The sequence below is a fragment of the Coregonus clupeaformis genome, chromosome 1 (genome assembly GCF_020615455.1).
Source record: "Coregonus clupeaformis isolate EN_2021a chromosome 1, ASM2061545v1, whole genome shotgun sequence".
Taxonomy (NCBI): Eukaryota; Metazoa; Chordata; class Actinopteri; order Salmoniformes; family Salmonidae; genus Coregonus; species Coregonus clupeaformis.
Genome location: NC_059192.1, coordinates 88,857,782 through 88,884,869, shown reverse-complemented (window position 1 = coordinate 88,884,869; position 27,088 = coordinate 88,857,782). Strand labels below are relative to the sequence as shown.

At 46.6% G+C, this 27,088-nt stretch overlaps 1 protein-coding gene across 1 annotated transcript in view; it reads left to right on the top strand.

Moving 5' to 3' along the window:
* Positions 1-1,087: 1,087 nt before the first annotated feature.
* Positions 1,088-27,088, top strand: part of jmjd1cb (jumonji domain containing 1Cb) — a gene marked incomplete at its 3' end in the record, with an annotated part of 147,138 nt that continues 121,137 nt past the window's right edge. The window contains 1 exon segment of the mRNA XM_045221610.1: positions 1,088-1,199.

Genomic DNA, 27,088 nt, shown 5'->3' with positions numbered 1-27,088 from the left:
ATTGGCAGTGTGTTGATGCAGCAGTGAGATGGAGGGAAGATGAGAGAGTTGAGCCCTGCAGGCAGGCTGATAGACAGTGACATCAGAGATGGGTGATCATCGGGGGAGGAGAGAGGGGAGAGGAAGAAGAGAGGGGAGAGGAAGAAGAGAGGCACATCAAAGAGTGACAGGCAGCCTTTGAACTGTCTGATAGCAGCAGCTCTCTCTGTAGCAGCGTTCCTCTCTTTCACTTCTTTATTCATGTCTGTCTGAATCTCTCCGTCTGTCTGAATCTCTCTGTCTCTCTGAATCTCTCCGTCTGTCTGTCTCTCTGTCTCTCTGAATCTCTCCGTCTGTCTGAATCTCTCTGTCTCTCTGAATCTCTCCGTCTGTCTGTCTCTCTGTCTCTCTGAATCTCTCCGTCTGTCTGAATCTCTCTGTCTCTCTGAATCTCTCCGTCTGTCTGTTCTGTCTCTCTGAATCTCTCCGTCTGTCTGTCTCTCTGAATCTCTCCGTCTGTCTGTCTCTCTGAATCTCTCCGTCTGTCTGCTCTCTGTCTCTCTGAATCTCTCCGTCTGTCTGTCTCTCTGAATCTCTCCGTCTGTCTGTCTCTCTGAATCTCTCCGTCTGTCTGTCTCTCTGAATCTCTCCGTCTGTCTGTCTGAATCTCTCCGTCTGTCTGTCTGTCTGAATCTCTCCGTCTGTCTGTCTCTCTGAATCTCTCCGTCTGTCTGTCTGAATCTCTCCGTCTGTCTGTCTCTCTGAATCTCTCCGTCTGTCTGTCTCTCTGAATCTCTCCGTCTGTCTGTCTGTCTGTCTGAATCTCTCCGTCTGTCTGTCTGTCTGTCTCTGTCTGTCTGTCTGAATCTGTCTGTCTGAATCTCTCTGTCTGTCTGTCTGTCTGTCTCTCTCTCCACTGTAATGACTTCCTATATTATTATTCCTTCCAAACAGTTCATGTTTTGATTCTGCAGACGTTTTCCCCTGGCTGAATGTTTTAAATCGTGACATTCTGCCTGTATTCCAAATATATATATTTGTACAAATGATAGTTTGAAAAGAAAAGACATTGAAGGCTGTAAAGGTGAGTGTTTTTCTTGTTTCAGACGTTCAGACCTCTGGTGGGGAAGGCTACCCTGGGTTCCATCACGGCTGTAGAGTTCTTCTCTGACAGACAACTGGACTTCCTCTCTGACCACGGAGCATACCAGCCCTACCAGGTCAGTGGAGAGACATGGACACACGTGGACACACAGATGTGGTCACTGGCTCGTCTGTGACACGGTCACATGAAGGTTCTGGTGATGCTCATTCCATTTTCTGCTCAGCCAATCTGATACTATGGAGGAATTCTCCTAGGCGTCTCTGGAGAAACACCTGGCCATTTAGTTGCTATTCTTTGACAGTGAAGATCAATGGTTGAATATCAGTGGGATGGATATATTATGGATATATGATGGATATATTATATATCAGGATGCAGCTTTGTGATGTGGCAATTAAGGTGCCCGGTTCATTATTGTGTTTGGAGACAGAAAGGAGACTGGTTCATTATTGTGTTTGGAGACAGAAAGGAGACTGGTTCATTATTGTGTTTGGAGACAGAAAGGAGACTGGTTCATTATTGTGTTTGGAGACAGAAAGGAGACTGGTTCATTATTGTGTTTGAGAGACAGAAAGGAGACTGGTTCATTATTGTGTTTGAGAGACAGAAAGGAGACTGGTTCATTATTGTGTTTGGAGACAGAAAGGAGACTGGTTCATTATTGTGTTTGAGAGACAGAAAGGAGACTGGTTCATTATTGTGTTTGGAGACAGAAAGGAGACTGGTTCATTATTGTGTTTGGAGACAGAAAGGAGACTGGTTCATTATTGTGTTTGGAGACAGAAAGGAGACTGGTTCATTATTGTGTTTGGAGACAGAAAGGAGACTGGTTCATTATTGTGTTTGAGAGACAGAAAGGAGACTGGTTCATTATTGTGTTTGGAGACAGAAAGGAGACTGGTTCATTATTGTGTTTGGAGACAGAAAGGAGACTGGTTCATTATTGTGTTTGGAGACAGAAAGGAGACTGGTTCATTATTGTGTTTGGAGACAGAAAGGAGACTGGTTCATTATTGTGTTTGGAGACAGAAAGGAGACTGGTTCATTATTGTGTTTGGAGACAGAAAGGAGACTGGTTCATTATTGTGTTTGAGAGACAGAAAGGAGACTGGTTCATTATTGTGTTTGGAGACAGAAAGGAGACTGGTTCATTATTGTGTTTGGAGACAGAAAGGAGACTGGTTCATTATTGTGTTTGAGAGACAGAAAGGAGACTGGTTCATTATTGTGTTTGGAGACAGAAAGGAGACTGGTTCATTATTGTGTTTGGAGACAGAAAGGAGACTGGTTCATTATTGTGTTTGGAGACAGAAAGGAGACTGGTTCATTATTGTGTTTGGAGACAGAAAGGAGACTGGTTCATTATTGTGTTTGGAGACAGAAAGGAGACTGGTTCATTATTGTGTTTGGAGACAGAAAGGAGACTGGTTCATTATTGTGTTTGGAGACAGAAAGGAGACTGGTTCATTATTGTGTTTGAGAGACAGAAAGGAGACTGGTTCATTATTGTGTTTGGAGACAGAAAGGAGACTGGTTCATTATTGTGTTTGAGAGACAGAAAGGAGACTGGTTCATTATTGTGTTTGGAGACAGAAAGGAGACTGGTTCATTATTGTGTTTGGAGACAGAAAGGAGACTGGTTCATTATTGTGTTTGGAGACAGAAAGGAGACTGGTTCATTATTGTGTTTGGAGACAGAAAGGAGACTGGTTCATTATTGTGTTTGAGAGACAGAAAGGAGACTGGTTCATTATTGTGTTTGGAGACAGAAAGGAGACTGGTTCATTATTGTGTTTGAGAGACAGAAAGGAGACTGGTTCATTATTGTGTTTGGAGACAGAAAGGAGACTGGTTCATTATTGTGTTTGGAGACAGAAAGGAGACTGGTTCATTATTGTGTTTGAGAGACAGAAAGGAGACTGGTTCATTATTGTGTTTGGAGACAGAAAGGAGACTGGTTCATTATTGTGTTTGGAGACAGAAAGGAGACTGGTTCATTATTGTGTTTGGAGACAGAAAGGAGACTGGTTCATTATTGTGTTTGGAGACAGAAAGGAGACTGGTTCATTATTGTGTTTGGAGACAGAAAGGAGACTGGTTCATTATTGTGTTTGGAGACAGAAAGGAGACTGGTTCATTATTGTGTTTGGAGACAGAAAGGAGACTGGTTCATTATTGTGTTTGAGAGACAGAAAGGAGACTGGTTCATTATTGTGTTTGGAGACAAAAAGGAGACTGGTTCATTATTGTGTTTGGAGACAGAAAGGAGACTGGTTCATTATTGTGTTTGAGAGACAGAAAGGAGACTGGTTCATTATTGTGTTTGGAGACAGAAAGGAGACTGGTTCATTATTGTGTTTGGAGACAGAAAGGAGACTGGTTCATTATTGTGTTTGAGAGACAGAAAGGAGACTGGTTCATTATTGTGTTTGGAGACAGAAAGGAGACTGGTTCATTATTGTGTTTGAGAGACAGAAAGGAGACTGGTTCATTATTGTGTTTGAGAGACAGAAAGGAGACTGGTTCATTATTGTGTTTGGAGACAGAAAGGAGACTGGTTCATTATTGTGTTTGGAGACAGAAAGGAGACTGGTTCATTATTGTGTTTGGAGACAGAAAGGAGACTGGTTCATTATTGTGTTTGGAGACAGAAAGGAGACTGGTTCATTATTGTGTTTGGAGACAGAAAGGAGACTGGTTCATTATTGTGTTTGGAGACAGAAAGGAGACTGGTTCATTATTGTGTTTGGAGACAGAAAGGAGACTGGTTCATTATTGTGTTTGGAGACAGAAAGGAGACTGGTTCATTATTGTGTTTGGAGACAGAAAGGAGACTGGTTCATTATTGTGTTTGGAGACAGAAAGGAGACTGGTTCATTATTGTGTTTGAGAGACAGAAAGGAGACTGGTTCATTATTGTGTTTGGAGACAGAAAGGAGACTGGTTCATTATTGTGTTTGAGAGACAGAAAGGAGACTGGTTCATTATTGTGTTTGGAGACAGAAAGGAGACTGGTTCATTATTGTGTTTGGAGACAGAAAGGAGACTGGTTCATTATTGTGTTTGGAGACAGAAAGGAGACTGGTTCATTATTGTGTTTGGAGACAGAAAGGAGACTGGTTCATTATTGTGTTTGGAGACAGAAAGGAGACTGGTTCATTATTGTGTTTGAGAGACAGAAAGGAGACTGGTTCATTATTGTGTTTGGAGACAGAAAGGAGACTGGTTCATTATTGTGTTTGAGAGACAGAAAGGAGACTGGTTCATTATTGTGTTTGGAGACAGAAAGGAGACTGGTTCATTATTGTGTTTGGAGACAGAAAGGAGACTGGTTCATTATTGTGTTTGAGAGACAGAAAGGAGACTGGTTCATTATTGTGTTTGGAGACAGAAAGGAGACTGGTTCATTATTGTGTTTGGAGACAGAAAGGAGACTGGTTCATTATTGTGTTTGAGAGACAGAAAGGAGACTGGTTCATTATTGTGTTTGGAGACAGAAAGGAGACTGGTTCATTATTGTGTTTGAGAGACAGAAAGGAGACTGGTTCATTATTGTGTTTGGAGACAGAAAGGAGACTGGTTCATTATTGTGTTTGGAGACAGAAAGGAGACTGGTTCATTATTGTGTTTGAGAGACAGAAAGGAGACCGGTTCATTATTGTGTTTGGAGACAGAAAGGAGACTGGTTCATTATTGTGTTTGAGAGACAGAAAGGAGACTGGTTCATTATTGTGTTTGAGAGACAGAAAGGAGACCGGTTCATTATTGTGTTTGGAGACAGAAAGGAGACTGGTTCATTATTGTGTTTGGAGACAGAAAGGAGACTGGTTCATTATTGTGTTTGGAGACAGAAAGGAGACTGGTTCATTATTGTGTTTGAGAGACAGAAAGGAGACCGGTTCATTATTGTGTTTGGAGACAGAAAGGAGACTGGTTCATTATTGTGTTTGAGAGACAGAAAGGAGACTGGTTCATTATTGTGTTTGAGAGACAGAAAGGAGACTGGTTCATTATTGTGTTTGGAGACAGAAAGGAGACTGGTTCATTATTGTGTTTGGAGACAGAAAGGAGACTGGTTCATTATTGTGTTTGGAGACAGAAAGGAGACTGGTTCATTATTGTGTTTGGAGACAGAAAGGAGACTGGTTCATTATTGTGTTTGGAGACAGAAAGGAGACTGGTTCATTATTGTGTTTGGAGACAGAAAGGAGACTGGTTCATTATTGTGTTTGGAGACAGAAAGGAGACTGGTTCATTATTGTGTTTGGAGACAGAAAGGAGACTGGTTCATTATTGTGTTTGAGAGACAGAAAGGAGAGGAGGGACAGTTAGAAAACAATCAGTTCGGCCAGATGGGGTCTATGAGGTATCTATCGCTGTGTGTGCGTGCGTCGCAGTGTGTTACCCAGTGTGTTACCCAGTGTAGATTTATATTAATTAAACGTTATTCTGTCACTGAATAAAATCCTTCTCCAGCGTTTTTTAGGTCAATATATGAAATCAGGCGGTTCGGTTGGTAGGATTATATATGTGCATACATACACTCACAAGACAGTTTATTAGGAACACCACCCCGTTCCTGAAAATGGATCGCTCCTACAGACAGTGAGTCACTTGGCTGATAGTGGACAACCTTGTTTCACTCCTCTTGACAGTTTAAAACTTTCTGAGAAATAGCCATTATTTACTATTTTACACCTAGGGTTACTATACATGATTTTAACCCAATTTATAAGAGATTCTCCAAAATTGAAATGCTCCAGGTATTTATATATAAACCCCAGTCGTACTTTATCAAATGCCTTTTCAAAGTCTGCTATGAATAGCAGGCCTGGTTTCCCATATTTTCCATAGTGTTCTATTGTTTCCAATACTTGCCTTATATTATCTCCAATGTATCTTCCATGTAAAAAACCTGTCTGATTAGAATGAATAATATCCGACAATACCTTTTTAATTCTATGCGCTATACATTTTGCTAGAATTTTTGCATCACAACACTGAAGTGTAAGAGGCCTCCAATTGTTTAAATGGACTGGATCTTTATATTTACCACTTGGGTCCAGTTTCAGTAATAATGAAATCAGATCTTCTTGTTGAGTATCTGATAATCTACCATTTACATAGGAGTGGTTAAAACATGCTAATAACAGCCCTCTGAGTATATCAAAAAAGGTTTGGTATACCTCGACTGGTATGCCATCCAACCCTGGAGTTTTCCCGGACTTAAAGTCTTTAATTGCATCCAGAAGTTCCTCCTCTGTAAATTCACCTTCACATGAGTCTTTCTGTATGGCTGTTCATTTTACATTATCAATAGAAAAATAATCTCTACAATTAGCTTCAGTTAGAGGAGATGGAGGCGACTGAAACGAAAACATATGCTTAAAGTACTTTGTTTCCTCCTTCAAAATATCATTTGGTGAATCATGGGTTTCCGTTTCAGTAAGTTATTTATGGTAGCATTCCCCTGTTGAAGATTAAAAAAGAATGTGGTGTATTTTCCCCATATTCCATCCAGTTTGCTCTATTTTTATAATATATTACACTTGATCTTTCTTGAATAAGTTTCTCAATTTCTTTATGTTTTTCCTCTAATTTATTCTGAGCCTCTATGTTACAGTTTTTATTGCTATCTATCTGTTCTGTTAGACCTTCTATTTCCTTTGTTAGTATGGAGTCTTTTGACCTAAATTGCTTTTGTTTTCGAGATGAGTACTGAATTGCATGGCCTCTAAAGGCACATTTAAAGGTGTCCAATACAATAAGGGGATTTGCTGGGGTTGGGGTTGTTGTGAATAGATGAACGGTTGGGGTTGATTTGAATAGATGAGCGGCTGGGGTTGTTGTGAATAGATGAGCGGCTGGGGTGGTTGTGAATAGATGAGCGGCTGGGGTGGTTGTGAGGAGATGAGCGGCTGGGGTGGTTGTGAGGAGATGAGCGGCTGGGGTGGTTGTGAGGAGATGAGCGGCTGGGGTGGTTGTGAATAGATGAGCGGCTGGGGTGGTTGTGAGGAGATGAGCGGCTGGGGTGGTTGTGAGGAGATGAGCGGCTGGGGTGGTTGTGAATAGATGAGCGGCTGGGGTGGTTGTGAATAGATGAGCGGCTGGGGTGGTTGTGAGGAGATGAGCGGCTGGGGTGGTTGTGAGGAGATGAGCGGCTGGGGTGGTTGTGAATAGATGAGCGGCTGGGGTGGTTGTGAGGAGATGAGCGGCTGGGGTGGTTGTGAGGAGATGAGCGGCTGGGGTGGTTGTGAGGAGATGAGCGGCTGGGGTGGTTGTGAGGAGATGAGCGGCTGGGGTGGTTGTGAATAGATGAGCGGCTGGGGTGGTTGTGAGGAGATGAGCGGCTGGGGTGGTTGTGAGGAGATGAGCGGCTGGGGTGGTTGTGAGGAGATGAGCGGCTGGGGTGGTTGTGAGGAGATGAGCGGCTGGGGTGGTTGTGAGGAGATGAGCGGCTGGGGTGGTTGTGAGGAGATGAGCGGCTGGGGTGGTTGTGAGGAGATGAGCGGCTGTGCTGCTGTGTGAGTAATTTCATAGATGAGCAACACATTATAGTGACTCATATATCCTGAATACACAGCAGAGCAGAGGACAGTTGGCTGCTTCCTTCCTACTGTGTGGTGTTGATGGATACATCTCTCTCTCTGTGTACAGGTCTTCAGTGGGTAGATACACTGAACAAAAATATAAACGCAAAATGTGAAGTGTTGATCCATTTTTCATGAGGTGAAATAAAAGATCCCATACATTTTCCATACGCACAAAAAGCTTATTTCTCTCAAAATTTTGTGCACAAATTTGTTTACATCCCTGTTAGTGAGCATTTATCATTTGCCAAGATAATCCATCCACCTGACAGGTGTGACATATCAAGAAGCTGATTAAACAGCATGATCATTACACAGGTGCACCTTGTGCTGGGGACATTAAAAGGCCACTCTAAATGTGTAGTTTTGTCACACAACACAATGCAACATATGTCAAGTTTTCAGGGAGCATGAAATTGGCATGCTGACTGCAGGAATGTCCACCAGAGCTGTTGCCAGAGAATTTAATGTTCAGTTCTCTACCATAAGCCGCCTCCAACGTTGTTTTAGAGAATTTGGCAGTACGTCCAACCGGCCTCACAACCACAGACCATGCGTAACCACCCAGCCCAGGACCTCCACATCTGGCTTCTTCACCTGTGGGATCGTCTGAGACCAGCCACCCGGACAGCTGATGAAACTGTGGGTTTGCACAACCGAAGAATTTAAACACAAACTGTCAGAAACCATCTCAGGGAAGCTCATCTGCGTGCTCGTCGTCCTCACCAGGGTCTTGACCTGACTGCAGTTCGGCGTCCTAACCGACTTCAGTGGGAAAATGCTCACCTTCGATGGCCACTGGCACGCTGGAGAAGTTTGCTCTTTGTGGATGAATCCCGGTTTCAACTGTACCGGACAGACGGCAGATGGCGTTGTGTGGGCGGTATGCTGATGTCAACGTTGTGAACAGAGTTCCACATTGTGCAGTTATGGTATGGGCAGGCATAAGCTACAGACAACAAACACAATCGCATTTTATCGATGGCAATTTGAATGCACAGAGAGGCCGATTGTCGTGCCAATCATCCGCCACCGTCACCTCATGTTTCAGCATGATAATGCATGGCCCCATGTCAGAAGGATCTGTACCCAATTCCTGGAAGCAGAAAATGTCCCAGTTCTTCCATGGCCTGCATACTCACCAGACATTTCACTCATTGAGCATGTTTGGGATGCTTTGGATCGACGTGTATGACAGCGTGTTCCAGTTCCCGCAAATATCCAGCAGCTTCGCACAGCTATTGAAGAGGAGTGGGACAACATTCCACAGGCCACAATCAACAGCCGATCAACTCTGTGTGAAGGAGATGTCGCGCTGCATGAGGTGAACGGTGGTCACACCAGATACTGACTGGTTTTCTGATCCATGTAAACGGTGGTCACACCAGATACTGACTGGTTTTCTGATCCATGTAAACGGTGGTCACACCAGATACTGACTGGTTTTCTGATCCATGTAAACGGTGGTCACACCAGATACTGACTGGTTTTCTGATCCATGTTTTTCCAGTCTGTGGCTTATCATCCACTTCATCAGACCATTTCCGTATTGAGCGGTACTTCCTGTTTGAGCAGGAAGGATAGGGTTATGGTCAGATTTGCCAAAGGGAGGGAGAGCCTTGTATGCGTTTCTGTGTGTGGAGTAAAGGTGATCAAGATTTTTGTTGCCTCTAGTTGTGCATTTTCTTGTTCTTGTTGTTTGTGGTGCTAAATAGACTGTTACGACAAATATACAGTTGAAGTCACAACTTTACATACACTTGGGTTGGAGTCATTAAAACTCGTTTTTCAACCACTCCACAAATTTGTTGTGAACAAACTATAGTTTTGGCAAGTCATTATATTATATTATAATTCACTGTATCACAATTCCAGTGGGTCAAAAGTTTACATACACTAAGTTGACTGTGCCTTTAAACAGCTTGGAAAATTCCAGAAAATGAAGACTAATTGACATCATTTGAGTCAATTGGAGGTGTACCTGTGGATGTATTTCAAGGCCTACCTTCAAACTCAGTGCCTCTTTGCTTGACATCATGGGAAAATCAAAAGAAATCCGCCAAGACCTCAGAAAGAAAATTGTAGACCTCCACAAGTCTGGTTCATCCTTGGGAGCAATTTCCAAACGCCTGAAGGTACCATGTTCATCTGTACAAACAATAGTACGCAAGTATAAACACCATGGGACCATGCTGCCGTCATACCGCTCAGGAAGGAGACACGTTCTGTCTCCTAGAAATGAACGTACTTTGGTGCGAAAAGTGCAAATCAATCCCAGAACAACAGCAAAGGACCTTGTGAAGATGCTGGAGGAAACAGGTACAAAAGTATCTATATCCACAGTAAAACAAGTCCTATATCAACATAACCTGAAAGGCCGCTCAGCAAGGAAGAAGCCACTGCTCCAAAACCGCCATAAAAAAAAGCCAGACTACGGTTTGCAACTGCACATGGGGACAAAGATCTTACTTTTTGGAGAAATGTCCTCTGGTCTGATGAAACAAAAATAGAACTGTTTGGCCATAATGACCATTGTTATGTTTGGAGGAAAAAGGGGGATGCTTGCAGGCCGAAGAACACCATCCCAGCCATGAAGCATGGGGGTGGCAACATCATGCTGTGGGGGTGCTTTGCTGCAGGAGGGACTGGTGCACTTCACAAAATAGATGGCATCATGAGGAAGGAAAATTATGTGGATATATTGAAGCAACATCTCAAGACATCAGTCAGGAAGTTAAAGCTTGGTCGCATATGGGTCTTCCAAATGGACAATGACCCCAAGCATACTTCCAAAGTTGTGGCAAAATGGCTTAAGGACAACAAAGTCAAGGTATTGGAGTGGCCATCACAAAGCCCTGACCTCAATCCTATAGAAAATGTGTGGGCGGAACTGAAAAGGCGTTTGCGAGCAAGGAGGCCTACAAACCTGACTCCGTTACACCAGCTCTGTCAGGAGGAATGGGCCAAAATTCACCCAACTTATTGTGGGAAGCTTGTGGAAGGATACCTGAAACGTTTGACCCAAGTTAAACAATTTAAAGGCAACGCTACCAAATACTAATTGAGTGTATGTAAACTTCTGACCCACTGGCAATGTGATGAAATAAATAAAAGCTGAAATAAATCATTCTCTCTACTATTATTCTGACATTTCACATTCTTAAACTAAAGAGGTGATCTTAACTGACCTAAAACTGGGATTTTTTTACTAGGATTAAATGTCAGGAATTGTGAAAAACTGAGTTTAAATGTATTTGGCTAAGGTGTATGTAAACTTCCAACTTCAACTGTAGATGAAAACTCTCTTGGTAAATAGTATGGTCTACAGCTTATCATGAGGTAGTCTAACTCTGGCTAACAGAACCTTGAGACTTCCTTAACATTAGAGATAGCGCACCAGCTGTTGTTAACAGAGACACACCCCTCCCCCTCGCCATACCCGAGGCTGCCGTCCGATCTAGACGATGTCCTTGTTCAGCCGTGTCTCAGAGAAACATAGAATATAACAGTTCTTCAGGTCCTGTTGATAGGAAAGTCTCGAGCAGAGCTCGTCCAGTTGCTCTCTAGTGATTGTACGTTGGCCAATAGAACGGAGGGTAGAGGCAGTTTATTTGCCCCCCAACATAGTCTCGTCATGGAGACCTCTCGTTTGGCTCTCCTGCAACGTCTCTTCCTTGTTTTAGTCCTGGGGTTAGGGCCTGGTCCGGAGTAAGCACTACATTCACAGCTGCCTACTAGTTTAAGTAGACATCTTCATCCAAATTGAGGTTAGTGATCTCTGTTCTGATGTCCAATCAATCAATCAATCAATTTTATTTTATATAGCCCTTCTTACATCAGCTAATATCTCGAAGTGCTAATATGTCCAGAAGCTGTTTAGGTTAGTGATCTCTGTGCTGATGTCCAGAAGCTGTTCAGATTAGTGATCTCTGTGCTGTTGTCCAGAAGCTGTTCAGGTTAGTGATCTATGTTCTGATGTCCAGAAGCTGTTCAGGTTAGTGATCTCTGTTCTGATGTCCAGAAGCTGTTCAGGTTAGTGATCTCTGTTCTGATGTCCAGAAGCTGTTTTCGGTCATAGGAAACTATGTCGGAGACATTATGTACAAAAAAGGTTAAGATCACCATAAAAAAAAAGGAATTGCAGAATTGGTCAGGAGCCCTTAAAACGGCTACTATCCACTGCAGCGTCATCTCAGATGTGTCTCAGAGGACCTGGTCCATGTCTGGAGGAATATGTGATATCACAGTGACAGAGCAGTGACTAGTGAAGAACAGGTACATGTTGCCTCTGATCAGTCACGTTAGGAAGTTACCACAGTCTTGCTCACATCCGGCTCTGACTGGGTGCTAGTGAAAGGCAGTCTGGTGGGGATTCTGTTTTTCCAGGAGGATATGTGGAGGTCTGTAGGGCGGGGAGGAGGAGAACAGGAGGAGGGGGAGGAGGAGAACAGGAGGAGGGGGAGCAGCAATCTGTTTTGGGATAAAGGACACAATGAAGTCACTGTTTTCTAGGGCCAGCCGGCCAGCCAGGCAAGCTGAGGATTGTGGTCTAGTGTGCTGTAGAGAGAAGAACTGGGAGAGGGACGAGGTGAAAGAAGAGAGGAGGCTGGACTGTTGCCCAGCAGCAGTGAGAGGAGGCTGGACTGTTGCCCAGCAGCAGTGAGAGGAGGCTGGACTGTTGCCCAGCAGCAGTGAGAGGAGGCTGGACTGTTGCCCAGCAGCAGTGAGAGGAGGCTGACTGTTGCCCAGCAGCAGTGAGAGGAGGCTGGACTGTTGCCCAGCAGCAGTGAGAGGAGGCTGGACTGTTGCCCAGCAGCAGTGAGAGGAGGCTGGACTGTTGCCCAGCAGCAGTGAGAGGAGGCTGGACTGTTGCCCAGCAGCAGTGAGAGGAGGCTGGACTGTTGCCCAGCAGCAGTGAGAGGAGGCTGGACTGTTGCCCAGCAGCAGTGAGAGGAGGCTGGCCTGTTGCCCAGCAGCAGTGAGAGGAGGCTGGCCTGTTGCCCAGCAGCAGTGAGAGGAGGCTGGCCTGTTGCCCAGCAGCAGTGAGTCAGAGCTTTACAGTACTATACAGATACTCCAGACCGCCATAGCTGCTACTCGTCTCACAGTGCACTGGACAGTGACCTCTGTTGGGCTGAACTTGGATGACATTGAATGCAGGTGTGTACAGTATGGCTTACCATTAATAGTAGTAGGATGCCTATTTGTTGAATTGAATACATAATTTTCTCCGAGTGATAGGCTAGTTCTCCATTTGTTAGCATCTCAGGTTTTCCTTCATAACACACTATGCTCTGTTCACCAATGGCTGTTTAGGTGTATTTTGACATAATATGCCTCCTTGGGCTTCCCCCGCCACTGTAATTCAATGTAGGGCTGTCCCCGACAAAACAAAATCTAGGTCGATCGAGAGTCGCCTGTTCTTTCGACCAATCGATTGGTTGAAATGTTAAAAACGTGTATTCTTTTCCATATATAGACACACCCTATGTGTTTGAATCAAATCAACTATATGCACTGAGCTTGTCTGATGCTTTAAGTGTACTGTTTGAGACACTAAGAGACACATATGACTCAGGAGGCTGATGGCCACGCTGTGTTAAAACATGCCAGTGTTGTCTCTCTCTCCTCCCTGCTGCAGCGGCCAGGCACCACAGTACAGCAAGTGTCCATCACCATGTCCGTGCTGAAGCTGCAACATCATTTCAGACATTTTATTTCTCACTTGTTGCTCTGACTGAAAAGTGCTGTTACCGAAATCCCTCATTTTGTTTAGGAAAAACATTCCCTATTCCCTCGCATGCACGTAGTAGCCCCGGCTCCACGGGACTGCCGCAGCTCCACGGGACTGCCGCGCAGAAATATCAACCCACAGAGAGAGAAGCGCGAGATTGAACTTCACTCAACTTTCTAGAGCAGCGATCGACCGGTCGATCTCCAAGGCATTCCTAGTCGATCGCCAAACCTTTCTGTAAAAACCCAACGATAAAGTCTTGTGTTCCTATTGTTTTTGTATTCGTCTCGGGCTGTTGGCGTTTCAGCTACCCTGCGTTCCGGATAAGCAAACTATTTCCATTTTGAACAATTTCATGTGTGTGAAGGTACAAACTCTGCCTTCCTGGCGGACCCAGAGAGCAAATCAAGTGCAATATGGGCCTACAACTGTCCAATCGGATGGCTCAGATGACCATGTCTGCAGTAACGTAGCAGGCGTAAAAGAAAGCTACAGCAAAGTTGATACTGTGAGATTTCAAAACGTTTAAAACCACGACTAGAGAGAGACTGACAACGAATACAGCAAAGAGCTGCTGTTTTTATGAGTGAGTTCATGTTTAAGTTTACTCAGCGCTGTCAACACTTTGTATTCAACACTTTTATAATCCATAAAATGAGCATTCTTCCTATTTCCGCTCAGCGCTACAACAACAAGCAGTGCAGCAGTAATGAATGAGAAGGAAAGTGGATCTATAGGCTCACCTTGTTGTTACTAGTTATTATTCATTAATATCGAGGAATATTTCACTTTCTCTGTTCATAGGAGTAACAACATCAATTTGTACATGATGCAGAAGTAATGCGGTGCGACTCGAGTTTCCCCGTCAGCTGGAAGACGGTGTCCCTTTTTGGTCAGTGTCAGTGGAGGAAAGGGAGAGAGGAGGGATGTTGAGAGGCGGACCCTCAGCCTGCTGCTCTCTCCCTCCGCTGAGACTGACCATCAGATGCAGGCACCATCAGCCCAGGAAAATAAAAGTAAAATTATTTAAATGTATGTTCACTCAGCTGGTCCTACAGCTAGCTAGTTGGCCTGGTCCTACAGCTGTTGTCTGTTAGCTAGCTAGTTGGCCTGGTCCTACAGCTGTTGTCTGTTAGCTAGCTAGTTGGCCTGGTCCTACAGCTGTTGTCTGTTAGCTAGCTAGTTGGCCTGGTCCTACAGCTGTTGTCTGTTAGCTAGCTAGTTGGCCTGGTCCTACAGCTGTTGTCTGTTAGCTAGCTAGTTGGCCTGGTCCTACAGCTGTTGTCTGTTAGCTAGCTAGTTGGCCTGGTCCTACAGCTGTTGTCTGTTAGCTAGCTAGTTGGCCTGGTCCTACAGCTGTTGTCTGTTAGCTAGCTAGTTGGCCTGGTCCTACAGCTGTTGTCTGTTAGCTAGCTAGTTGGCCTGGTCCTACAGCTGTTGTCTGTTAGCTAGCTAGTTGGCCTGGTCCTACAGCTGTTGTCTGTTAGCTAGCTAGTTGGCCTGGTCCTACAGCTGTTGTCTGTTAGCTAGCTAGTTGGCCTGGTCCTACAGCTGTTGTCTGTTAGCTAGCTAGTTGGCCTGGTCCTACAGCTGTTGTCTGTTAGCTAGCTAGTTGGCCTGGTCCTACAGCTGTTGTCTGTTAGCTAGCTAGTTGGCCTGGACCTACAGCTGTTGTCTGTTAGCTAGCTAGTTGGCCTGGTCCTACAGCTGTTGTCTGTTAGCTAGCTAGCTGGCCTGGTCCTACAGCTGTTGTCTGTTAGCTAGCTAGCTGGCCTGGTCCTACAGCTGTTGTCTGTTAGCTAGCTAGTTGGCTTGGTCCTGCTTCTGACTCTGCTACACAACAAAGTCCCCCTCAGAGATCCACACAGAGCTGACAGCGAAACTCTGTTCTGTTCTGTTCTGTAGCACCAACAGAACTGTATGTCTTTCCCTGGAAGGAAGGCAGGGCTGCACAAACAAAGCCCCCTCTGTCTCACAGCCCTCCCTTTCTCTCTCACACACACTAGTATTTATATTTTTCTCTGTCCTTCGCTCCCGCCCTGTCCCTCGCTCACATGCTCAGGGTAGCACCACATTACTCTAGGACACACACCATGGCCGAACAGCATTACATTTAGCCAGCAACACACACCATGGCCGTACAGCGTTACATTTAGCCAGCAACACACACCATGGCCGTACAGCGTTACATTTAGCCAGCAACACACACCATGGCCGTACAGCGTTACATTTAGCCAGCAACACACACCATGGCCGAACAGCATTACATTTAGCCAGCAACACACACCATGGCCGAACAGCATTACATTTAGCCAGCAACACACACCATGGCCGTACAGCGTTACATTTAGCCAGCAACACACACCATGGCCGTACAGCGTTACATTTAGCCAGCAACACACACCATGGCCATACAGCGTTACATTTAGCCAGCAACACACACCATGGCCGAACAGCATTACATTTAGCCAGCAACACACACCATGGCCGTACAGCGTTACATTTAGCCAGCAACACACACCATGGCCGTACAGCGTTACATTTAGCCAGCAACACACACCATGGCCGTACAGCGTTACATTTAGCCAGCAACACACACCATGGCCGTACAGCGTTACATTTAGCCAGCAACACACACCATGGCCGAACAGCGTTACATTTAGCCAGCAACACACACCATGGCCGAACAGCGTTACATTTAGCCAGCAACACACACCATGGCCGTACAGCGTTACATTTAGCCAGCAACACACACCATGGCCGTACAGCGTTACATTTAGCCAGCAACACACACCATGGCCGTACAGCGTTACATTTAGCCAGCAACACACACCATGGCCGAACAGCGTTACATTTAACCAGCAACACACACCATGGCCGAACAGCATTACATTTAGCCAGCAACACACACCATGGCCGTACAGCGTTACATTTAACCAGCAACACACACCATGGCCGAACAGCATTACATTTAGCCAGCAACACACACCATGGCCGAACAGCATTACATTTAGCCAGCAACACACACCATGGCCATACAGCGTTACATTTAGCCAGCAACACACACCATGGCCGAACAGCATTACATTTAGCCAGCAACACACACCATGGCCGAACAGCGTTACATTTAGCCAGCAACACACACCATGGCCATACAGCGTTACATTTAGCCAGCAACACACACCATGGCCGTACAGCGTTACATTTAGCCAGCAACACACACCATGGCCATACAGCGTTACATTTAGCCAGCAACACACACCATGGCCGTACAGCGTTACATTTAGCCAGCAACACACACCATGGCCGAACAGCGTTACATTTAGCCAGCAACACACACCAAGGCCGAACAGCGTTACATTTAGCCAGCAACGCACACCATGGCCGTACAGCGTTACATTTAGCCAGCAACACACACCATGGCCGAACAGCGTTACATTTAGCCAGCAACACACACCATGGCCGTACAGCGTTACATTTAGCCAGCAACACACACCATGGCCGAACAGCGTTACATTTAGCCAGCAACACACACCATGGCCATACAGCGTTACATTTAGCCAGCAACACACACCATGGCCGTACAGCATTACATTTAGCCAGCAACACACACCATGGCCATACAGCGTTACATTTAGCCAGCAACACACACCATGGCCGAACAGCATTACATTTAGCCAGCAACACACACCATGGCCGAACAGCATTACATTTAGCCAGCAACACACACCATGGCCGTACAGCATTACATTTAGCCAGCAACACACACCATGGCCATACAGCGTTACATTTAGCCAGCAACACAAACCATGGCCGTACAGCGTTACATTTAGCCAGCAACACACACCATGGCCATACAGCGTTACATTTAGCCAGCAACACACACCATGGCCGAACAGCGTTACATTTAGCCAGCAACACACACCATGGCCGAACAGCATTACATTTAGCCAGCAACACACACCATGGCCATACAGCGTTACATTTAGCCAGCAACACACACCATGGCCGTACAGCGTTACATTTAGCCAGCAACACACACCATGGCCGTACAGCGTTACATTTAGCCAGCAACACACACCATGGCCGTACAGCGTTACATTTAGCCAGCAACACACACCATGGCCGAACAGCGTTACATTTAGCCAGCAACACACACCAGGGCCGTACAGCGTTACATTTAGCCAGCAACACACACCATGGCCGTACAGCGTTACATTTAGCCAGCAACACACACCATGGCCGTACAGCGTTACATTTAGCCAGCAACACACACCATGGCCGAACAGCGTTACATTTAGCCAGCAACACACACCATGGCCGTACAGCATTACATTTAGCCAGCAACACACACCATGGCCATACAGCGTTACATTTAGCCAGCAACACACACCATGGCCGAACAGCATTACATTTAGCCAGCAACACACACCATGGCCGAACAGCATTACATTTAGCCAGCAACACACACCATGGCCGTACAGCGTTACATTTAGCCAGCAACACACACCATGGCCATACAGCGTTACATTTAGCCAGCAACACAAACCATGGCCGTACAGCGTTACATTTAGCCAGCAACACACACCATGGCCATACAGCGTTACATTTAGCCAGCAACACACACCATGGCCGAACAGCGTTACATTTAGCCAGCAACACACACCATGGCCGAACAGCATTACATTTAGCCAGCAACACACACCATGGCCATACAGCGTTACATTTAGCCAGCAACACACACCATGGCCGTACAGCGTTACATTTAGCCAGCAACACACACCATGGCCGTACAGCGTTACATTTAGCCAGCAACACACACCATGGCCGTACAGCGTTACATTTAGCCAGCAACACACACCATGGCCGAACAGCGTTACATTTAGCCAGCAACACACACCAGGGCCGTACAGCGTTACATTTAGCCAGCAACACACACCATGGCCGTACAGCGTTACATTTAGCCAGCAACACACACCATGGCCGTACAGCGTTACATTTAGCCAGCAACACACACCATGGCCGAACAGCGTTACATTTAGCCAGCAACACACACCATGGCCGTACAGCGTTACATTTAGCCAGCAACACACACCATGGCCGTACAGCGTTACATTTAGCCAGCAACACACACCATGGCCGAACAGCGTTACATTTAGCCAGCAACACACACCATGGCCGTACAGCGTTACATTTAGCCAGCAACACACACCATGGCCGTACAGCGTTACATTTAGCCAGCAACACACACCATGGCCGTACAGCGTTACATTTAGCCAGCAACACACACCATGGCCGAACAGCATTACATTTAGCCAGCAACACACACCATGGCCGTACAGCGTTACATTTAGCCAGCAACACACACCATGGCCGTACAGCGTTACATTTAGCCAGCAACACACACCATGGCCGAACAGCATTACATTTAGCCAGCAACACACACCATGGCCGTACAGCATTACATTTAGCCAGCAACACACACCATGGCCGTACAGCGTTACATTTAGCCAGCAACACACACCATGGCCGTACAGTGTTACATTTAGCCAGCAACATAAGATCAGGTTTAGTCAGGCAGAGCACAGAACATTACAGTAGCAACTATAAACACCCCCACACTGTAGTCTCGGATCATATTACCCTAGAAACAGCCCCCCCCACCTCCCCATTTTTGTGTAACACTCAGCAGCCGTATTTATTACATCGCCCTGGCAACAAGACATGTTCACACGCCACTCATACAGGGTTGCCATAGTAACGGACCCTGTTGCTAAACAGCAAGTATAAAGTCTGTGAAGCATCTCCTCATCCTAGGCAAGGATGCCTCCCAAATGACACCCTATATAGCACACTAGCCCTGTGGGCCCTGGTCAAAAGTAGTGCACTAGAAAGGGAATAAGGTAGCATTATATGCATCTAGGCTTCATGCACCAGTGGCAGTCAGTGCCGTTTAAAATGAGAGAGAACGATTTTTAGTTTTATGAATATGACCTTATTTCTATTACAGCATATTGGATGACTGTCGTTCATATTCCATTCACCCAGCTCAATGTAACATCGCTAGATTTAGGCTACCACATGATAATAACATGTTTAACATAGGTGCACAGGCAGAGAGAAAAATAAGTAATCAAGGTGACAGACTGGTAATGGACACACTGTAGAGCCCTGGTAATGGACACTGTAGAGCCCTGGTAATGGACACACTGTAGAGCCCTGGTAATGGACACACTGTAGAGCCCTGGTAATGGACACACTGTAGAGCCCTGGTAATGGACACACTGTAGAGCCCTGGTAATGGACACTGTAGAGCCCTGGTAATGGACACACTGTAGAGCCCTGGTAATGGACACTGTAGAGCCCTGGTAATGGACACTGTAGAGCCCTGGTAATGGACACACTGTAGAGCCCTGGTAATGGACACTGTAGAGCCCTGGTAATGGACACTGTAGAGCCCTGGTAATGGACACACTGTAGAGCCCTGGTAATGGACACACTGTAGAGCCCTGGTAATGGACACACTGTAGAGCCCTGGTAATGGACACACTGTAGAGCCCTGGTAATGGACACACTGTAGAGCCCTGGTAATGGACACTGTAGAGCCCTGGTAATGGACACACTGTAGAGCCCTGGTAATGGACACACTGTAGAGCCCTGGTAATGGACACTGTAGAGCCCTGGTAATGGACACACTGTAGAGCCCTGGTAATGGACACATGTAGAGCCCTGGTAATGGACACACTGTAGAGCCCTGGTAATGGACACACTGTAGAGCCCTGGTAATGGACACACTGTAGAGCCCTGGTAATGGACACTGTAGAGCCCTGGTAATGGACACTGTAGAGCCCTGGTAATGGACACACTGTAGAGCCCTGGTAATGGACACACTGTAGAGCCCTGGTAATGGACACTGTAGAGCCCTGGTAATGGACACACTGTAGAGCCCTGGTAATGGACACACTGTAGAGCCCTGGTAATGGACACACTGTAGAGCCCTGGTAATGGACACACTGTAGAGCCCTGGTAATGGACACACTGTAGAGCCCTGGTAATGGACACACTGTAGAGCCCTGGTAATGGACACACTGTAGAGCCCTGGTAATGGACACACTGTAGAGCCCTGGTAATGGACACACTGTAGAGCCCTGGTAATGGACACACTGTAGAGCCCTGGTAATGGACACTGTAGAGCCCTGGTAATGGACACTGTAGAGCCCTGGTAATGGACACACTGTAGAGCCCTGGTAATGGACACACTGTAGAGCCCTGGTAATGGACACCTGTAGAGCCCTGGTAATGGACACACTGTAGAGCCCTGGTAATGGACACACTGTAGAGCCCTGGTAATGGACACACTGTAGAGCCCTGGTAATGGACACACTGTAGAGCCCTGGTAATGGACACACTGTAGAGCCCTGGTAATGGACACACTGTAGAGCCCTGGTAATGGACACACTGTAGAGCCCTGGTAATGGACACACTGTAGAGCCCTGGTAATGGACACACTGTAGAGCCCTGGTAATGGACACACTGTAGAGCCCTGGTAATGGACACACTGTAGAGCCCTGGTAATGGACACACTGTAGAGCCCTGGTAATGGACACACTGTAGAGCCCTGGTAATGGACACATGTAGAGCCCTGGTAATGGACACTGTAGAGCCCTGGTAATGGACACTGTAGAGCCCTGGTAATGGACACACTGTAGAGCCCTGGTAATGGACACTGTAGAGCCCTGGTAATGGACACACTGTAGAGCCCTGGTAATGGACACACTTTTGAGCCCTGGTAATGGACACACTGTAGAGCCCTGGTAATGGACACTGTAGAGCCCTGGTAATGGACACACTGTAGAGCCCTGGTAATGGACACACTGTAGAGCCCTGGTAATGGACACACTGTAGAGCCCTGGTTATGGACACACTGTAGAGCCCTGGTAATGGACACACTGTAGAGCCCTGGTAATGGACACTGTAGAGCCCTGGTAATGGACACTGTAGAGCCCTGGTAATGGACACACTGTAGAGCCCTGGTAATGGACACTGTAGAGCCCTGGTAATGGACACACTGTAGAGCCCTGGTAATGGACACTCTGTAGAGCCCTGGTAATGGACACACTGTAGAGCCCTGGTAATGGACACACTGTAGAGCCCTGGTAATGGACACACTGTAGAGCCCTGGTAATGGACACACTGTAGAGCCCTGGTAATGGACACTGTAGAGCCCTGGTAATGGACACACTGTAGAGCCCTGGTAATGGACACACTGTAGAGCCCTGGTAATGGACACTGTAGAGCCCTGGTAATGGACACTGTAGAGCCCTGGTAATGGACACTGTAGAGCCCTGGTAATGGACACACTGTAGAGCCCTGGTAATGGACACACTGTAGAGCCCTGGTAATGGACACACTGTAGAGCCCTGGTAATGGACACACTGTAGAGCCCTGGTAATGGACACATGTAGAGCCCTGGTAATGGACACACTGTAGAGCCCTGGTAATGGACACACTGTAGAGCCCTGGTAATGGACACACTGTAGAGCCCTGGTAATGGACACACTGTAGAGCCCTGGTAATGGACACACTGTAGAGCCCTGGTAATGGACACACTGTAGAGCCCTGGTAATGGACACACTGTAGAGCCCTGGTAATGGACACACTGTAGAGCCCTGGTAATGGACACACTGTAGAGCCCTGGTAATGGACACACTGTAGAGCCCTGGTAATGGACACACTGTAGAGCCCTGGTAATGGACACACTGTAGAGCCCTGGTAATGGACACACTGTAGAGCCCTGGTAATGGACACACTGTAGAGCCCTGGTAATGGACACACTGTAGAGCCCTGGTAATGGACACACTGTAGAGCCCTGGTAATGGACACACTGTAGAGCCCTGGTAATGGACACACTGTAGAGCCCTGGTAATGGACACACTGTAGAGCCCTGGTAATGGACACACTGTAGAGCCCTGGTAATGGACACTGTAGAGCCCTGGTAATGGACACACTGTAGAGCCCTGGTAATGGACACCTGTAGAGCCCTGGTAATGGACACACTGTAGAGCCCTGGTAATGGACACACTGTAGAGCCCTGGTAATGGACACTGTAGAGCCCTGGTAATGGACACTGTAGAGCCCTGGTAATGGACACACTGTAGAGCCCTGGTAATGGACACTGTAGAGCCCTGGTAATGGACACACTGTAGAGCCCTGGTAATGGACACACTGTAGAGCCCTGGTAATGGACACACTGTAGAGCCCTGGTAATGGACACACTGTAGAGCCCTGGTAATGGACACACTGTAGAGCCCTGGTAATGGACACACTGTAGAGCCCTGGTAATGGACACACTGTAGAGCCCTGGTAATGGACACCTGTAGAGCCCTGGTAATGGACACACTGTAGAGCCCTGGTAATGGACACACTGTAGAGCCCTGGTAATGGACACTGTAGAGCCCTGGTAATGGACACACTGTAGAGCCCTGGTAATGGACACACTGTAGAGCCCTGGTAATGGACACACTGTAGAGCCCTGGTAATGGACACTGTAGAGCCCTGGTAATGGACACTGTAGAGCCCTGGTAATGGACACACTGTAGAGCCCTGGTAATGGACACTGTAGAGCCCTGGTAATGGACACACTGTAGAGCCCTGGTAATGGACACACTGTAGAGCCCTGGTAATGGACACTGTAGAGCCCTGGTAATGGACACTGTAGAGCCCTGGTAATGGACACACTGTAGAGCCCTGGTAATGGACACTGTAGAGCCCTGGTAATGGACACACTGTAGAGCCCTGGTAAAGGACACACTGTAGAGCCCTGGTAATGGACACACTGTAGAGCCCTGGTAATGGACACACTGTAGAGCCCTGGTAATGGACACACTGTAGAGCCCTGGTAATGGACACACTGTAGAGCCCTGGTAATGGACACACTGTAGAGCCCTGGTAATGGACACACTGTAGAGCCCTGGTAATGGACACACTGTAGAGCCCTGGTAATGGACACACTGTAGAGCCCTGGTAATGGACACACTGTAGAGCCCTGGTAATGGACACACTGTAGAGCCCTGGTAATGGACACACTGTAGAGCCCTGGTAATGGACACACTGTAGAGCCCTGGTAATGGACACACTGTAGAGCCCTGGTAATGGACACACTGTAGAGCCCTGGTAATGGACACACTGTAGAGCCCTGGTAATGGACACACTGTAGAGCCCTGGTAATGGACACACTGTAGAGCCCTGGTAATGGACACACTGTAGAGCCCTGGTAATGGACACACTGTAGAGCCCTGGTAATGGACACACTGTAGAGCCCTGGTAATGGACACACTGTAGAGCCCTGGTAATGGACACACTGTAGAGCCCTGGTAATGGACACACTGTAGAGCCCTGGTAATGGACACACTGTAGAGCCCTGGTAATGGACACACTGTAGAGCCCTGGTAATGGACACACTGTAGAGCCCTGGTAATGGACACACTGTAGAGCCCTGGTAATGGACACCATTTTAAGATGTTGAGATGCCTCTGAGTGTATTGCACTGCAGCAACATCAATCAGAGAGGAGAGGGAGGAGGCTGACATCACCTCCCTATGCCTCTCCTCCCCTGGTGTGTGTGATGAAGTCTCCTCCCTCTCCTTGACTCGTGCAGCCAGAGAGGGTGCGTGGGGGGGCAGACTGGAGAGTGGCTCGGAGACCTCATAACAGCTGTGTGTGTGAGCAGGGGGAGCCGCTGTAGAATGCTTATAAGACTCAGTCATATGGAGCCTCTCAGTAATGGGACTGGGCCGTCTCACACACACCAGTGCACAGCCCATTCACTGTTAATGAACACAGTTAATTTGTCTGGCGTACAGTCTGTCTGAGCTGCTGTCCTAATGAGTCCTGCTAGCTGTTAGTGTTCTGTCTGAGTCCTGCTAGCTGTTAGTGTTCTGTCTGAGTCCTGCTAGCTGTTAGTGTTCTGTCTGAGTCCTGCTAGCTGTTAGTGTTCTGTCTGAGTCCTGCTAGCTGTTAGTGTTCTGTCTGTCCTGCTATCTGTTAGTGTTCTGTCTGAGTCCTGCTATCTGTTAGTGTTCTGTCTGAGTCCTGCTAGCTGTTAGTGTTCTGTCTGAGTCCTGCTATCTGTTAGTGTTCTGTCTGAGTCCTGCTATCTGTTAGTGTTCTGTCTGAGTCCTGCTAGCTGTTAGTGTTCTGTCTGAGTCCTGCTATCTGTTAGTGTTCTGTCTGAGTCCTGCTATCTGTTAGTGTTCTGTCTGAGTCCTGCTATCTGTTAGTGTTCTGTCTGAGTCCTGCTAGCTGTTAGTGTTCTGTCTGAGTCCTGCTATCTGTTAGTGTTCTGTCTGAGTCCTGTTATCTGTTAGTGTTCTGTCTGAGTCCTGCTATCTGTTAGTGTTCTGTCTGAGTCCTGCTATCTGTTAGTGTTCTGTCTGAGTCCTGCTATCTGTTAGTGTTCTGTCTGAGTCCTGCTATCTGTTAGTGTTCTGTCTGAGTCCTGCTATCTGTTAGTGTTCTGTCTGAGTCCTGCTATCTGTTAGTGTTCTGTCTGAGTCCTGCTATCTGTTAGTGTTCTGTCTGAGTCCTGCTATCTGTTAGTGTTCTGTCTGAGTCCTGCTAGCTGTTAGTGTTCTGTCTGAGTCCTGCTATCTGTTAGTGTTCTGTCTGAGTCCTGCTATCTGTTAGTGTTCTGTCTGAGTCCTGCTATCTGTTAGTGTTCTGTCTGAGTCCTGCTATCTGTTAGTGTTCTGTCTGAGTCCTGCTATCTGTTAGTGTTCTGTCTGAGTCCTGCTAGCTGTTAGTGTTCTGTCTGAGTCCTGCTATCTGTTAGTGTTCTGTCTGAGTCCTGCTATCTGTTAGTGTTCTGTCTGAGTCCTGCTATCTGTTAGTGTTCTGTCTGAGTCCTGCTATCTGTTAGTGTTCTGTCTGAGTCCTGCTATCTGTTAGTGTTCTGTCTGAGTCCTGCTATCTGTTAGTGTTCTGTCTGAGTCCTGCTATCTGTTAGTGTTCTGTCTGAGTCCTGCTATCTGTTAGTGTTCTGTCTGAGTCCTGCTATCTGTTAGTGTTCTGTCTGAGTCCTGCTATCTGTTAGTGTTCTGTCTGAGTCCTGCTATCTGTTAGTGTTCTGTCTGAGTCCTGCTATCTGTTAGTGTTCTGTCTGAGTCCTGCTATCTGTTAGTGTTCTGTCTGAGTCCTGTTAGCTGTTAGTGTTCTGTCTGAGTCCTGCTATCTGTTAGTGTTCTGTCTGAGTCCTGCTATCTGTTAGTGTTCTGTCTGAGTCCTGCTATCTGTTAGTGTTCTGTCTGAGTCCTGCTATCTGTTAGTGTTCTGTCTGAGTCCTGCTAGCTGTTAGTGTTCTGTCTGAGTCCTGCTATCTGTTAGTGTTCTGTCTGAGTCCTGCTATCTGTTAGTGTTCTGTCTGAGTCCTTCTATCTGTTAGTGTTCTGTCTGAGTCCTGCTATCTGTTAGTGTTCTGTCTGAGTCCTGCTATCTGTTAGTGTTCTGTCTGAGTCCTGCTATCTGTTAGTGTTCTGTCTGAGTCCTGCTATCTGTTAGTGTTCTGTCTGAGTCCTGCTATCTGTTAGTGTTCTGTCTGAGTCCTGCTATCTGTTAGTGTTCTGTCTGAGTCCTGTTAGCTGTTAGTGTTCTGTCTGAGTCCTGCTATCTGTTAGTGTTCTGTCTGAGTCCTGCTATCTGTTAGTGTTCTGTCTGAGTCCTGCTATCTGTTAGTGTTCTGTCTGAGTCCTGCTAGCTGTTAGTGTTCTGTCTGAGTCCTGCTATCTGTTAGTGTTCTGTCTGAGTCCTGCTAGCTGTTAGTGTTCTGTCTGAGTCCTGCTATCTGTTAGTGTTCTGTCTGAGTCCTGCTATCTGTTAGTGTTCTGTCTGAGTCCTGCTATCTGTTAGTGTTCTGTCTGAGTCCTGCTATCTGTTAGTGTTCTGTCTGAGTCCTGCTATCTGTTAGTGTTCTGTCTGAGTCCTGCTATCTGTTAGTGTTCTGTCTGAGTCCTGCTATCTGTTAGTGTTCTGTCTGAGTCCTGCTATCTGTTAGTGTTCTGTCTGAGTCCTGCTATCTGTTAGTGTTCTGTCTGAGTCCTGCTATCTGTTAGTGTTCTGTCTGAGTCCTGCTAGCTGTTAGTGTTCTGTCTGAGTCCTGCTATCTGTTAGTGTTCTGTCTGAGTCCTGCTATCTGTTAGTGTTCTGTCTGAGTCCTGCTATCTGTTAGTGTTCTGTCTGAGTCCTGCTATCTGTTAGTGTTCTGTCTGAGTCCTGCTATCTGTTAGTGTTCTGTCTGAGTCCTGCTATCTGTTAGTGTTCTGTCTGAGTCCTGCTATCTGTTAGTGTTCTGTCTGAGTCCTGTTAGCTGTTAGTGTTCTGTCTGAGTCCTGCTATCTGTTAGTGTTCTGTCTGAGTCCTGCTAGCTGTTAGTGTTCTGTCTGAGTCCTGCTATCTGTTAGTGTTTTGTCTGAGTCCTGTTAGCTGTTAGTGTTCTGTCTGAGTCCTGCTATCTGTTAGTGTTCTGTCTGAGTCCTGCTATCTGTTAGTGTTCTGTCTGAGTCCTGCTATCTGTTAGTGTTCTGTCTGAGTCCTGCTATCTGTTAGTGTTCTGTCTGAGTCCTGCTATCTGTTAGTGTTCTGTCTGAGTCCTGCTATCTGTTAGTGTTCTGTCTGAGTCCTGCTATC